At 40.8% G+C, this 16,877-nt stretch overlaps 1 protein-coding gene and 1 pseudogene across 4 annotated transcripts in view; one reads left to right on the plus strand and one right to left on the minus strand.

The window, feature by feature from the left end:
• ABCD3 (ATP binding cassette subfamily D member 3) overlaps positions 1–16,877 on the minus strand; it is a 113,141-nt gene that overhangs the window by 89,350 nt on the left and 6,914 nt on the right. The gene's annotated exons all lie outside the window — the stretch shown is intronic.
• Positions 8,331–15,138, plus strand: LOC131496115 (poly(A) polymerase alpha-like; annotated as a pseudogene).

Consider the following 16,877-nt stretch of genomic DNA (forward strand, 5'->3'; position numbering starts at 1 on the left):
CTGTACTGTGATTATATTAGAGAATATCCATATTTTAAGGAAACCTACACTGAACTTTGTAGGAGTAAAGGGCCATCATTTTGGGGTAAAGGGCCTTCACATGATTCAAGAACACACACACACACACACACACACACACACACACAAAATAGCACACACACAAATGATAAAACAAAAGTTAGATATTTACAATCAATAAATCTGGATAAAGGGTATATGTGTGATTTTGTGTCATTTTAATTTTTGTAACTTTGGTAGTTGCAAAAATAATTTTTGAAATTATTTCAATTACGAAATTATTTGAATAATTTTGAAATTATTTCAAAATAAGACTTTTTAAAAAAGAAAAATATAGGGGCTCCTGGGTGGCTCAGTTGGCTAAGCTTCTGACTTCAACTCAGGTCATGATCTCACAGTTCATGAGTTTGAGCCCCACATCAGTCTCTGTGCTGACAGCTCAGAGCCTGCTTGGGATTCTCTCTCCCTCTCTCTGTGCCCCTCCCCCACACTCACTCTCTCTCTCTCTCTCTCTCTCTCACACACACACACACACACACACACACACTTCCTCTCTCTTTCTCTCTCTCTCTCAAAATAAATAAATAAACTTTAAAAAATAAACTCTTAGAAAAAGGAAAAAAGAAAGACTAATTCAAGAATATCTATAGCAGCCTTTCCCATAACAGCCTTAAACTGGAAAACTCCAGTGTCAACAACAGAATGTGTAAACAGATTATGGCATAGCCGCATGATGGGACACTATTCAGCAGTAAAAAGGAAGAACTTCTGGTAAGTACAGCAACATGGATGAATCTCAAAAACACTGAATGAAAGAATACACACACACACACACACACACACAACACACTACTTGACTGAATGAATATGAAATGTAAGAACAGGCAAAATAAATTTATGATGGAAGTCAGAAAGTGGTTGGATTTAGAAGTGGGGTAAAACTGACTGGAAGATAGCATAAGGGAAATTTCTGATGATGAAAATGTTCCATATTTTGTTTGGGGTGGTGGTTTCATGGATATTTACAAATGCCAAAACTCATCAAACTGAACATTTTAGATCTGTGCCTTAAATTGTAACTCCAATTAAATGATGAATAAACAAACAAGCTATTTTTTTAAAGGAGATATCTAAAGGTAAATTCAGGTTGAAAGAAGTTGCATCCACTTAAATGTCCTTAGAATTTGTTCCAGTGTTAAGGCTGTCGTGTCCTGAGAAAGACGTGGAATATCTAAAAATATGAATGGGACATAATTTATTTTATGAAGACCTAGGGTGTTTAAAAACATTCAAGGGAAATAATTTATCTTGCCATTCACTCAGATAACCTTTAGAATATTTAAGAATGCCCTGTGAGATGTACAGTTAATTTCACACATAAAATAGTAAGTTTGTAATCCTGAAAAATGTATATATTTCTACACTTGGAAGGATTTCTGGATTTTGCTGCCTGGAGCTTTTGTTTCATATATGTAAGAAGTGGCATATCTCCATGGAACTGGGGCCTGTTTGGGCACCATCCTCTCCTGGGGGTGTTGTCTTGGTCTGCCGACGCTGGGCAACAATCAGGGCTGTAAGCACACGTTAGTGAGTTCCACCCAGTTCAGACATCTATCTTCAACAGAATAAAGGAGTTCTCTCTTTTTTTTTTAAGGAGTTCTCTTTACTCAAGCAATAGAAGGATTAGTTCAAGGCAACTAAATTACACAATGGAAATAACGTAAGTTGAGATAGCTGTGCCATATTTCAAGTACACGTATTATAATCACAGTATAATTTTAGTGTTGCACAGCTCCCGTGCTCTAGATGCTGGTGGAGCCTTCAGCCAGGTAGCACTAGGGTGACTGACGTCCTGTGCTGGTCCTGTGGCAAGCAGCTCTATGTTTTTGGTCAGGTTGGTTCTGCTCATTCACTCCTTGACTCCTTTCGCTCCAGAGTGCCACACTGGTCCTTTGGTGGGGTGGGTGGGGGAGGGGTGTGCTTCCGTTTTCACAGTTATACATATTCCAGAGTTTCTCATTCTCTTCAGTTCCTCCAAGTCCAGTTTCAAGGGCACAGATTTTATCAATGATTCTTTTATTGTTCTAGAATCTGTGCTTCTAATTGCTACTGCTTAAATCTTTGCAAAACAGGGACTTCCATAAGAGAATCTTTGCCGATGCCTTCTGTCTATGAGCTTCTCTACAAATCCCTATCACATACCTGCTGTGGCCAGAGTGGAAAGATTTTTTTTATAGTCCTCCATGGCATAACTTAGAAAATAAAAATCATCTGGATTTAGACACACACACAAGTGTCCCTTTGTCTACAGCAGCAGCAACTGACGTCAAAGCCGCCTACTTACTACCTCATGGGTGTTTTCAAGTTATCCGGTTCACATTCATCTGCATTTGGGTGGCAGGTTGATCCGAGCTCGTGCCTTTGAAAAAACACCAGGATGTGGAAAGAACAATGGACGGGGAGCCTTGAGTGTGAGTTCCACCTCATGTGTTGTCATAAATAACTGCATGACCTTAATTTCTGGTTCTCAACTTTCTCATATGGGAAATAAAGGGCTTCACACTGGTTACTTCTGAGATTGGGGCTTGGAACTATTACTACCATGAAAGACTTCAGATTTAAAGGTCCAAGACTGTGCCAAAAACATACCGATAGACAAGCTCTTACATCTTCACACATGCTAACTACTGAAGGAGGATTGTTTTTTATATTGTGGCTTTCTCTACCTGTAAACAGAAATGTGTATACAGTACTTTCATAAATTTTTTAAATACCAAAAATTATAAAATGGAAAAGTTTAGGGCAAGTTGGTTCCTAATATTCTTTATCACTTAAAAATGCTTATTTTTGAAAACACTATCATAGGGTGTTAGGGCAGGGGAAAGGAGTTCAGTACAAGGAGAAGCACAAGGGAATTTTATGATGACAAGACTATTCTATGTGGTACTGTGGTGGTGAATACATGACCCTCTGTGTTTGGTAAAACCCACTGAACTATACACCACAAAGAGTAAACTTTACTGCATGCAATTTGAAAAGCTAACTCAGGATTGTTGGGGAATCCCAAGATAGAATGAAGACCAACCACAACAAATGAATCTAACTATATGAGAAAGTATGACATAACTGCATGGGAGTGGGGAGGAAGAGTTGACCTAAGTAATTTTTATTGGAAACTGTAAGACTAAAGACAAAAAGAATGGACAAAAAACACTGTAGTCTACTTAGTAACCATGTTTCACACGAGAGGACAGGTTAGCAATTCTGATACTGCTTTACAAGGATACCAGGGTTGAACAAATATGTAAATAAATTACAGATGATGGAAGTCATATGTCTTGCTGTCAGGGAGAGTAAATTACAAACAAGTAAAGACAGGAAGGCTAGAAAGAACCCTGCGGAGTTGAATGAGTCAAAGATATCAGTGTGAACCCATGTAGATAGATGGATGGTACAGAAATAATAAGGAGTTTTCATTGGCGAAACTCGGAACAATTTGAACAACAAAAAGTAATGACAATAGTATTTGATTATGACCCAAGAATAGAATAAGTATCTATTAGTCCTTAACTGATATAAACAAATGATGAAACAAATAAATGGGGGAGAAGCAAAATCCTTCCTTACAGAAAAATTCCAAAGTTCTGAATAAAAAATATAGAAGGAATGAGGGCAATAGAAAAGTTACCATTTGAGCACCACGGCAATAATTATTGTGGGCAAGATTTGGGATGAATGCTAAAATTAGTGGGTGAAACTTTAAGGAGGAACCGAATAGTTGCATAGCCTCAAAGCATCTCCCCCAAAATATTTATTAAATGTTTTGGTGTTTTTAATGTATGTTCACAAATGTTTTGATAATCCTACCTCTAGGAGGAGTCATTTATTTTCCCGGCTCTTGAGTGTTAATGGAATTTAGTAAGTGACTTCTAATGGACAGAGTATTAAAAGGGGGAGGGGGGACCCCAGTAATATTACAGTAGAGAAAACTGACAGACACATACCATCTTAACCAAGTGGTCAAGGTTTACAGCACTGTAGTAAGTTGATTAGCACATGTTGATATCACATATCCCTCATATGATGAAATGAGAAAGGCATTTCATCTCTGTGACATTCTAAAACACCCATAACTCCAGTCTGGTCATTACAATACATCAGACAAACCCAAATTGAGGGACGTTCTACAAAATATCTGGCTAGTGCTCCTCAAATGTGTCAAGTTCATGAAAAACAAGGAAAGACTGAGAAACTGTCACAGTTTGGAGGAGACAAGAGAGATATGGTAATCAAATGCAATGTGGTAACCTACTGAACCCTGGAGCAGAAAAAAAAAGTAAGTGAAAAACTGGTGAAAATTCAATGAAGTCTGAAGTTTAGTTAATAGTGCTGTACCAATGTTGATTCCTTAGGTTTGATAAAGGTACCTGCTTACATGCAATGTAATAACATTAAAAGAAGCTGCATGAAAACTATCTAGGTATATCTAACTTTCTTTTACTTCACAGATCTTGTGTTTTTGCTTTTGTTTTTGTTTTTACAAATTGGAGGCTTGTGGCAACCCTGTTTTAAACAAATCTACTGGCACCATTTTTCAAACTGCATTTGTTCACTTCATGTCTCTATGTCACATTTTGGTAATTCTTACAATATTTCAAACTTTTCATTATTATTCCATTTGTTATGGTGATCTGTGATCAATGATCTCTGATGAACAAAGCAATGATCTGTTACTATTGTAATTGTTCCGGGCTGCCACAAACCGCACCCATATAAGATAGCAGACTTAAGTGATAAATTTTGTGTGTGTTCTCACTGCTCCACCGATGGACCATTCCCCCATCTTTCTTCCCCTCTTCAGGCCTCCCTATTCCCTAACACACAACAATATTGAAATTAGGCCAATTAATAACCCTACAGTGGCCTCCAAGTGTTCAAGTGAAGGAAAGAGTTGCACATCTCTCACTTTAAATCAAAAGCTAATGATGACTAAGCTTAGTGAGGAAGGCACGTCAAAAGCTGAGACAGGCCAAAAGCTAGGCCTCTTGCACCAAACTGGTAGCCAAAGTTTGAATGCAAAAGAAAAGTTCTTGAAGGAAATTGAAAGTGCTACTCCAGCGAACACATGAATATAAGAAAACAAAACAGCCTTATTACTGATTTGGAGACAGTTTTAGTGGTCTGCATGGAAGAGCAAACCAGCCACAATATTCGCTTAAGCCAAAGCCTAATCTAGAGCAAGGCGCTAACGCCTCAATTCTGTGAAGTCTGAGAGAGGTGAGGAAGGTGCAGAAGAAGAATTTGAAGCTAGTAGAGGTTCTGTCATGAGGCTTAAGGAAAGAAGCCATTTCCATAACATAGAAGTGCAAGGTGAAGCAGCAAGTGCTGATATGGAAGCTGAAGCAAGTTATCCAGAAGATCCAGCTAAGAGAATTCGTAAAGGTGGCTACACTACACAACATATTTTCAATGTACATGAAACAGCTGTCTATTGGAAGAAGCTGCCATGTAGGACTTTCATCACCAGAGAGGAGATGTCAACGCCTGGCCTCAAAGCTTCAAAAGATAGGCTGACTCTCTTGTCAGGGGCTGACGCAGCTGCTAACTTTAAGTTGAAGCCATTGCTCACTTACCATTCTGAAAGTCCTAGGGCCTCAAGAATTTTGCTAAATTCGGTCTTCCTGTGCTCTGTAAATGGAACAATAAAGCCTGAATGACATACATCAAACAATACATACATACAACAATAAAGCCTGAATGACAACCATGTTTACAACATGGTTTACTGAATATTTTAAACCCACTGTTGAGAACCACTTCTCACAAAAAATATTCTTTGTTAAATATTGCTGCACATTGACAATGAACCTGTCACCCAAGAGGTCTGATGGAAATGCACAACAAGATTAATGTCACTAATGTCTGCTAACACAACATCCATTCTGCAGCCTATGGTTCAAGGAGTAACTTTGACTTTCAAGTCTTACTATGTAAGAAATACATTTCATAAGGCTATAGCTGCCTTATAGATAGAGGAATCATAGATAGTGATTCCTCTAATGGATCTGGGCAAAGTTCATTGAAAACCCTCTGGGAAGGATTCACCATTCTAGATGCGATTAAGAACACTCATATTCATGGAAAGAGGTCATGATATCAACATGTGCAGGAGTTTGGAAGAAGCTGATTCCCACCCTCGTGGATGACTTGGAGGGGCTCAGGACTGCAGTGGAGGAAGTAACTGCAGGTGTGGTGGAAATAGCAAGAGAACTAGAAGTGAAGCCTGAATATGTGACTGAATGGCTGCAATCTCATGATAAAACTTTCACGGATGAGGAGTTGTTTCTTATGGATGAGCAAACACAGTAGTTTCCTGTGATGGCATCTACTCCTGGCAAAGATGCTGTGAAGACCTTTTTGAAGTTGAAACAATAACAAAGGATTTAAGAAAGGATTTAGGATTTAGGATTCTGTGTTATATCAACTTAGCTGATTAAGCAAAGGCAAGGTTTGAGATGATTGATTCAAATTTTGAAAGAAGTTCTACTTTCAGTAAAGTGTTATCAAACAGCACCGCATGCTACAGAGAAATTGTGAAAGGAGGAGTTGACTGGTGCAATAAACTTCATTGTTGTCTCTTTTTTTGAGAGGGGGGTGGATTATGTGTGTGTGCTAATGAGTGGGGGAGGGGCAGAAGGAGATGGGGAGACAGAATCTTAAGCAGGCTCCACTCCCAGCAGGAAGCCCAATGCTCAAGGTGGGGCTCAATCTCAAGACTTTGATGCTTAACTGACTGAGCCACCCAGTTGCCCCACTGTTGTATTTTAAGAGATTACCACTGCCACCTACCATTCAGCAACCACCTCCCTGATCAGTCAGCAGCCATCAACATCGAGGCAAGACCCTCCACCAGCAAGAAGATTACAACTCACTGGTAGCTCTGATGATTGGTTAGCATTTTTTAGCAGTATTTTTTAATCAAGGTATATACATTCTTTTTTTTTTTTATATGTAATGCTATTATACACTTAATAGACTGCAGTACAGTATAAACATAGCTTTTACATGCACTGGGAAACCAAAACATTCATTTGACTTGCTTTACTGTGATATTCACTTTATTTTGGTAGATCCAGAACCAAACCCTCAGGATCTCCAAGAAATGTACATATAAGAATTAATTCTCTAAACTATCTTTGTAACCCATCTCTGTGCTATCTTTCTAACTTATCTTTGTACTATCTTTTTTTTAATGTTTATTTTGAGAGAGAGAAAAAAAGCATGTGCACAGACGTGAGGGAGGGAGAGGCAGAGAGAAAGGCAGAGAGAGAATCCCAGGCAGGCTCCACTCCGTCAGGGCAGAGCCCAGCATGGGCTTGATCCTGGGAACCATGAGATCATAACCTAAGCCAAAGTCAAGATTTGGATACTCAACCGACTGAGCCACCCAGGTGCCCAAATAGTGCACAGTGTAGTATCTTTGAAACATCTGTAAATCTAAATTGTTTAAAAAAAAAAAAAAGTTTAGAAAAATGTTAGGATAAAATGCATTCAGTGTTGGGGCACCTGGGTGGCTCAGTCAGTTAAACGTCTGACTTCACCTCGGGTCATGATCTTGGAGTTCGTGAGTTCAAGCCCCGCATCAGGCTCTGTGCTGACAGAACAGAGCCCCAGCACAGAGCCTGGGGCCTGCTTTGGATTCTGTGTCCCCCTTTCTCTCTGCCCCTCCCTACTCTCTCTCTGTCTCTCTCTCTCTCAAAAATAAATAAACATTAAAAAAAAATTTTTTTAATACATTTAGTGTTGCAGTTAAAAATATATTTGCCCAGTCAGGAGCCTTATTGTTGCATCCAGAGATCAAGTAAGAAACTAGTATAAACAAATAACTCCTTTTAAAAAATGTAAATAAAGAATTATAGACCACAACACTCTTTTTTTCTTGAAATACCGGCCAACAACATCTTGAACCTATCAACAAAGCCCGGGCATACACCTTGCACATCATGTAAGACTAGAACTCATTATTTCGTCATTAGTTTCCTGTTCATATCTCTAAAAGAACCTCAAGAGATCATCTAGTCCTGGGCTGGGGAACCGTTTCATCCCCATCCAGGCTCACAGACACATAGAAAACATTAGCATTAGTACAAAGCAACTTCATGCCATTTCAGTTGTTGGGAGTTTTTTTCATATAGCGAAATGTGTATCATTATATTTGTGTGACTTTAAAATTAAGAATTTACGTAAAATTGTTCCATAAATATGGGAAAAATCCACAGAAATTTGTTTCCTCATTTGGAACAGTTTAAGGAATGAGAGAGGTTGAAGATGAGAAGCGAGATGAGGAGGAGCTGCCTGATACCCCTGCGGGGCCATTGACTTCATGGCTAAACCTGTCATGGCGTCCTAGAGCACGAGGCTGGATGAGGGGTTCATGGGAAGCGGCCCAGCATGAGAAGCACCTGAGAGTAACTGCAGTCGGCGTCCCAGTGGAGGATGAGTGTCAAAGTTCGGTATCGAGACTTTGCTGTCAGGTCCAAGTGGTGAAAAAGGAAAAACTGAATTAACAACTAGAACTTCCACCTACAGTGGCATATCCTGTTCTATTCTCACACGAGCTCTGTGAGGGAGGTACTGTTACTAGCCTCCGATTCTAACTGGGGAAATTGAAGTTAAGGGACACTAAGGAACTTGTCCCAGGTCTCACACCTGGTGACTGGTTAAGCCAGCATTGGGACCCAGGTTTATAGGACTTCAGAGTTCTTAGCCACAACACAGAAAGAGTAAAATCTGAGCAGACGCAGGAACCACGGAGAGAAAGAAAGGCAGGAATAATGTGAGAAAGTTTAGCATTTACCTCAAGTATCTGAGAGTCACTTTTCATGGTTGCTGGGGTTGGTTTCCAGGCTCCAACAATGGAGCAAACAAGGAAATAGCAATGGAGACAAAGACATGAAAGTGTTCTCTCTCCCTCTCTCTGTCCCTCTCTCTCTCTCTCTCTCACATACACCCACACAAACACAAACAGAGAAATATTAGACTCACGGAGGAAATGGAATTGGAGCCACTACATGTGACCACTCACAGCTATGTCTCTTCTGGACTCTTCTGGGGCAGGTTTTCCATCTAGCTCTATCCTGTGTGGGCCTAGAACTCGGCAGAGTCAAGGCTGGTGGGCTAGTGATTAGGTGCCCTTTCACAGGTGTGGTATCTGGAAGTGGTCTGCTGCCCTCACACCTGCCCACTAATGATCGTGAGATACATTTGTTTCCCTGAGAAGTCTTCCCCGACTCTCCAGATTAGGTAGGGCCCTGGTATGTGCTCTGATATTGCCAAAGAGTTGTCCATGGCACATTTTACTGTATTAATTAATTAACCGTTTGGTTTTTCTTTTTTAAGCTTATTTATTTATTTTCTTAATGTTTATTTATTTTTGAGAGAAAGAGAGAGAAGAGCGTGAGCTGGGGAGGGGCAGAGACAGAGAGGGAGACACAGAATCTGATACAGGCTCCAGGCTCTGAATTGTTAGCACAGAGCCTGACGCAGGGCTTGAACTCGGGAACCATGAGATCATGACCTGAGCCGAATTCGGACACCTGACCAACTGAGCCACCCAGGCGCCCCTTTTTATTTATTTATTTTGAGAGAGAGCATGTATGCGAATGGGGCAGGGACAGAGAGCGAGGGAGAGAGAATCCCAAGCAGGCTCCACACTGTCAGCACAGACCCCCACCTGGGGCTCTATCTCACTACCCATAAGATCATGACCTGAGCAGAGATCAAGATGTGGATGCTTAGCCTACTGAGCCACCCAGGCGCCCCTAACTAATTAACCATTTGAATGAATGTATCTGACCTCTGCCTTCCTCGCTTCTACCCAAGCTCCGTAAAGACAGGGATTTTTTTTTTCTTTTTTTCAAACATCATACCTCCAGTTTTCAAGACAATACTTGACACATGGTAACGCTCAGTATTTGTGGATTGACAGTGTGCTACATGAGCAGTGGGCTGCTTTCTGTCTATCTAACCATTGGCTGGAAGAGGCTCATCTCCTTCACCTTCTGTACTGTTACCAGATAGAAGTAGTACCCAGTCCTGAACACCAGCCTAACAGGTTGAAGTTCTTACCACCACCTCACTACTTTTCTACTAAGTCCCTTCTCTGAACCTGGATCCTGCTTTCCTCTAAAAATGGTGATCAAAGCATGCTGATCAAGACTGATAATTGGATCCTGATGATGAAAACAACTCAGCTCAGAAGCTCTTGATTTGTCCTTCTGCCCTTGCTACCCTGGTATCAAATTGTCTCTTACCTGAGAACCATTTTCTTCCAAGGAGCTCCAACTGCCTCTTAGAGCACACATGTTATGAGTCACATAGATGCTAAGGGGCCAGAGGACCATACTATGCTGGATATTGTCCATGTTAGATGGTAGCAACAATGTTCTATGCTAATTGGTTATTTCTCTTCTTTTTAAAAGATCTACAGGGGTTTTTTTATTAAATATTTTAATTTTGGGGGTGCCTGGGTGGCTCAGTTGGTTGAGTGTCCAACTTCAGCTCAGGTCATGATCTCACGGTTTGTGAGTTCGAGCCCCGCGTCGGGCTCTGTGCTGACAGCTCAGAGCCTGGAGCCTGCTTGGGATTCTGTGTCTCCCTCCCTCTCTGCCCCTCCCCCTCTCATGCTCTGTCTCTTTGTGTCTCAGAAGTAAATAAAAACATTTTTAAAAATTTACAAAAAAAAATAAATTTCAATTTTTTTAATGTTTATTTATTTTTGAGAGAGACAGAATGTAAGCAGGGGAGGGGCAGAGAGAGATGAAGACAGAACCTGAAGCAGGCTTCAGACTCCGAACTGTCAGCACAGAGCCCAACGCGCAGGGCTCAAACTCACCAACCTTGAGATCGTGACCCAAGCCAAAGTCAGACACTCAACGACTGAGCCACCCAAGTGCCCTAAAAGATCTACAGTTTTATATGAAGAGCACCGATGGCTGGTGGTGGCCAATGTCTTAGGTTTCGGGTGAGAATATGACTGCATTGTTAACACCCGGGAATGCTATACTAGCTGATGGGACTCTGGGTATGCACCCTGTTTGGGGGAAATGAATTTTTCACCTAGGGGAGAAAAAAAAAAAAAGACTAATGGTGGATGCTGATGGGGAAAAGGGAAGAGGGTTGACTGAGGGCAGTCTTTATTTGCTCTTTCATATCCATTCACCATCTTTTCACACTCTGCTCTGTGCCCCTGACTTTTATCAACAGCATTAACCAGATTTCCAACTGGGATGGGCCGGAGACCAGAAAATGAAAGGGCAGTGAAAGTGTGATGGGTCGATTCCCTTGACAGCCTGTTGTGAAGTGACAGGTTATGCATTCCTACACCTAAGGCCACAGCTCCCTCGCTCCCTGCCACTACTACATTCTCACTGGTTTCAGCCATCCCTCCCTCTTCTTGCTTTCTCCAGTTTAGAGACCGTAGGCTTCCTGCTGTTGCCAGCCCTGTAGAACTCCTCCAGCCTGTATAGTTTCCCTATATCTTGTCACACATTGTAAGTAGTAATGTCATTAAATTTTCTTTAGTCATCTTTTTGAGGGTTCCATCTCTTTCCTGCCAGGCCCCTGACTGATCAAGCAATTAAAGGGGAGTGGGATGGCTCCAGGAAATGGAACACATAAATAACCTTCCTGCTAGGGAGAAATGGGGACACAGATCACTCATAGCATGGGACAGAAAGGTTAAAAGCGAGGCACTAGAAGACCAAGTGGGAATGGCATTTAGTGGCAATGGTAGGTACAAAGATTGTGTGGATTGGGATGGCCATGTCTTACAACCCTGGAGAGCATATATAGAAAAAAAGGGTAAAATTTAAGGCATTTAAAGCCCAATGCAGGGCATGGGTGGATAATCAGAAAGCATCACATTTTTAAAGTAATCCCTTGGATCCTATAGGCACGGGGCAGGTGCAGCTGAGAATTAAACACAGAACCTAACTGTAAAAGTTGCAGAGTTTCAGTGTCCGTTAAATGCACAATACCATTAAGGCTCTTATGCTCAGTTAAGACACTAATAGGAAAGGAGTGGGAACCTAAGACTTTTAAGCAGAAGAGATGGGGCTGAGAACTTCAAATCCCCATAGCCTCTGAGTTTTCACTGCCAGCAGCAACATCACCTCCCCTTGCTCCAAGGGAACCAGACTGCCCCTGCATAAAAACCTACCAATGGTTTCAGTTTCCCACTCACTGTCCATCTAGTTGGTGGCAAAACCCAAGTCTCGGAGGATAACTGTGGAATTTTGCAAGCCTTAATTAGGTAATGATGTCATTTGCAGTCTGGCTCTACCATGCAGATACCAACCTAGAAAATGCTTTTATTCATTCGCTATTAGTAAAATTTCAATCTTAATATCTCACACATTATCACATCAGTCCATTACATTGGTTACATTGTGCTAATCGTGCCTGGTGAGTGGGAAAAAGAAAGCATTAGAAAAATAAAGCATCACAGATAGATGCTTTAATGAAAAACATGGATGCTAAAGATGGAGCTAAATTCTGAGAGTTCAGGGCTCTGGCACACCAGTGAGTTTCTGTGGGTCCAATGTTAAGATATCACCTCAAAATGTTATAGACAAGTTGTACCTGGAATGTCCCACCACAAGGACAAGACCTTTTTGGACATACCATATTTAAGCATGGTTTTCTGACTCTTTTAGTAGTAGCACATGAGGCATCCAGTCCTGAGTGGCATCCAGATCAAGAAAAGGCTCCACATTAGGTTCAGGCTACTTGGACCTTATGATCTCATAGGCCCAACGGTGTTGGAAATGTCTCTATCAGATGGATGTTGTAAGGAGCCTCCTGGTTAAGATAGATACACTTTCTTTCTGCAAATTAAACTATTCTGATTATATATATATATATATATATATATATATATAGTCGATACACTTTATGAATTTTAAAACTCCACATACTCTTCCTTCTCCCTCTTTCACTTGACTGTCTTTCCAAATAAGTATATATTGAACATCTATCAGATTGTGCTAGGCATTCTAGTCTGTAAGTTCTTTTTTTTTAAAAGTTTATTTATTTATTTTGAGAGAGAGCAAGCAGAGGAGGGGCAGAAAGAGAGAGAGAGAGAATCCTACACAGGCTCTGAGCTGTCAGTGCAAGCCCAGAGGTGGGGCTTGATTCCACGAACCCTAAGATCATGACCTGAGCCAAAATCAAGAGTTGGTTGCCCAGCCAACTGAGTGACCCAGGTGCTCCTAGTCTTCAAGTTCTTTAGTCAAAGAATTATGACAACCATCTGGACTCTTAGAGACAGATTCTTTTCTCAAAGCAGCACAATTCTCTTTATAAAAACCAAATTTGCTTTGTTTTCAGGTTTTAGGCCAGAGTGCAACTATTTTTATCACAATTAAAAGTGGTCCTTTTCTATCTGAGATTATCTTGTCTTTGGGAAAGATATATATGGAACAGAAACAGAGGGAAGGTACAATCACATGAGGTGATGAGGGGAGTTGCAGATGTCAAAGTCCAATCACATGACAAACCAGCAGTCTTTTCAATGTGAGATGGATAGAATGCTTCTGAGATTAAAGCAAAACATTAAACTGGATAGACTGCAGTAGTAAGATCTCACTGTCTCAAAATAACAAATATAATTTCTTGCTGAGGTCCTTTTTTTTTTTTTTTTTTTTTTTTTTTTGTCCTGCTGTGGGCACTGTTCTCCTTACACAAAGACTCAGGCTGATGTAACTTCCACCATCTGGTACTTTGCATGTCACTGCGGCAGGAGGAAAGAGACATAGCCAACCGTGCACTGACTTTTAAAGGCTTCCACTTGCAACAAACACAAGTCATTTCCACTCCTGTCCCATTGGTTAAAGCTATGGTTGACTTCAAGACGGTGGAGAAATAGAATTCTGCCATATGTTTTGAAGGAGAAATATTGTACAACAGCACTACGCAACATCACAAACCAACTCAACAACCCATTCAGCCCCTACTTCCCTCCAGGATTCTGAACGCAATCACCTAAATATAATAAAAAATATTTCTGTCAAGATAAAACATTACTCGCGTTGCCGTGTTAAGACAAGGGGGAGGAAAGAGAAACACTTAAAGCGGCGGGGGCCCTGCGGGAGTGAGGTTGGACCCAGACCTGTGGCGTCCCTACCTCCCTCTCTCCTGGGAGCTGGGGGATCCTGAGTTGGGGGGCGGCGGCAGCGGCGGGCGGCGCGGTGGGAGGTGGTGCGGGGCGGGGCGAGGTGAGGGGCGGGGCGAGGTGAGGAGCGGGGTGGGGCGGAGAAGTGACCCGGAGCTGCGGCCACTGGACCGTGTGCTGTTTCCAGATAAAACCTCAGGAATCACAGCAAACACAGGGACCACAGAGGCGCCGTGACATCACCTCTTAGCAGCCCCCAAAGAGACTGACTGCCAACTTACTCAGAAATTAATTGAGACTGTGAAGCCCTTTGGGGTTTTTGAAGAGGAAAAGGAACTGCAGCGCAGGATTTTAATTTGTGAAAATTAAATAATCTGGTAAAAGGGTGGATCCGAGGAATCAGTGAAAGCAAGAATCTTCCACAATCTGTAATTGAAAATGTTGGAGGAAAATTGTTACATTGGGATCTCACAGGTTGAGTACATACAAAAGGCTGTTGAAGAAGCATCAAACTGTGTTTTGTTTTGATGGAATAGAGATTTGTATTTGGTTTGCAGGTTTAGCACTGCAGGCTATTCCAGAAGACTTGGATTTATGAGACGACAATCTGCTTAAGAATTTAGATATAAGATGCATAAGAAGCCTTAACAGTTGCAGGGTAACCAATGAAATTTTATATCTAGTACCAAACATTGACGACTTCAGTTGTCTCTGAGAGCTATCAAACTGGGGGCCACAGCATCTATTCCAATATTTTAGGTTTCCTCGGAGATGTTTCCTGGACTATACTCATAGCAAGGATTTGTCAGCTTTATCCAAATGAAATAGCGTCAACTCTTGTACATAAATTTTTCTTGGTATTTCCTAAATGGGATGTGTTTAGATTATATTAGAATAAAATTGATTGTAGATGTTGGAAAAAATATTAAAAATTATTCAGTCATTAAATATTATAATGATGGTTCCAAAATACACATAGGGGGTGAATTTATACACAGTGAAACTATAGGTGCTTTTTCTTTTCTTCTAATTTTTTACTTTTCTGACTTGAGTGACCAAGTAGCATCTTTTATAATGGAAACCACCAATAAACTTAATTGTGTAAAGTATGTTTATGAGACTATAATAACTTAGAAAAGATGCTTATGATTTTTTAGTGAAAAAATTAATACATACAATTGCATCTATGTTGATACATATATCTGTGGTCAGGGACAGAAGAAATAGGTAAAATGTTAGACTGTCTGGGGGCGCCTGGGTGGCTCAGTTGCTTGGGCATCTGACTTAAGCTCAGGTCATGATCTCACGGTTTGTGAGTTCGAGCCCCACATCGGGCTCTGTGCTGACAGCTCGGAGCCTGGAGCCTGCTTCGGGTTCTGTGTCTCCCTCTCTCTCTGCCCCTCCCCCACTTGTGTTCTGTCTCTTTCTCTCTCAAGGATGAATAAACATTAAAAAAAATTTTTTTTAATGTTAGACTGGCTGTATTTTGATGAATTTTAAAACTCCACAGCTTTTATTTATTTATTTATTTAAAAAAGTTTCACATGCTCCTCTGACTGAGCCAGCCAGGTGCCCCTTTTTTATTTTTAAATGTAAAATAAATAAGGGTGCATGGGTTGCTCAGTCAGTTAAGCATCTGACTCTTGATCTCGGCTCAGATCATGATCTCAGTTTGTGGGTTTTGAGCCCCGTGTTGGGTTCTGTGCTGGCTGTGCAGAGCCTGCTTAAGATTCTGCTCTTCCCTCACTTGTGTGCTCTGTCACTTTCTCTCTCTCTCTCTCTCTCTCCTTCTCTCTCTCAAAATAAATAAATAAACTTAAAAAAAAAGAAAAGAATAGGGCAGAAAGTATGGAGGAAATGTTATTTTCAAGCTCTACCTTTATTTCTGGAAAAGCATCCATCTATTATCCCCAGGGAGAGGACATCCTCTGTCAGGTATAGCAGGACAAACAGAGGGCCAAGAACAAAGAGACCTAGTTTGTAATTCTGACTCTACAGCTAACTGGTTTGGGATTTTGTTTTATTCATTTAACCTCCCTTGGCCTTGTGTAGTCATCTGAGAAGTGAAGATATTGATCAAGATGATCTTTTTCATTTCCTCTGAGTTCCAAAATTCTTTAGGCCACATGAGGTACAAGGGTCCTAAATCCCTGTACTGTGGAACATGAATTGCCTTATAAAATATTTGCTTCATTCTAGCCCCAGTGGCCAGCATGATAATATTAGTACATAATAGGCATTTAATAAGTGCTTGATAATCAAAATTCAATTCACTGAATAGTCATGATCATCCTCCAGAGTAAGATGATCTTATAGAGGTTGAATTTACATGCCTAATAAGAGTACCAGGATCTGTCTGCTCCAAAGTTAAGGCACACTTTCTAATACATAAAGCAAACTAATTTCAACAGAGTATCTGTTAAAATTCTTAGAGACGGGATCAACTTTAAAAACAAAACTAGAACATTGTTATGGTATTCTGAATTATGGAAAACATTCAGTCATTGACTGTTTTGTAAGATATAGTAATTGGTATTGTGTTATTTATTGAATAATTAGTACTTCGGCCTCCCGTTGGAAGGACTTACCTTTTAGCTGCGAAAAACGTTGTGCGTATGTTGCCTAATTTAAACTTGTCCAGGCACTCAATGTGCAGTAAGCCAATGGCTGAGACACTGGTTTTGAA

The sequence above is a fragment of the Neofelis nebulosa genome, chromosome 2 (genome assembly GCF_028018385.1).
Source record: "Neofelis nebulosa isolate mNeoNeb1 chromosome 2, mNeoNeb1.pri, whole genome shotgun sequence".
In the NCBI taxonomy this organism is placed as follows: Eukaryota; Metazoa; Chordata; class Mammalia; order Carnivora; family Felidae; genus Neofelis; species Neofelis nebulosa.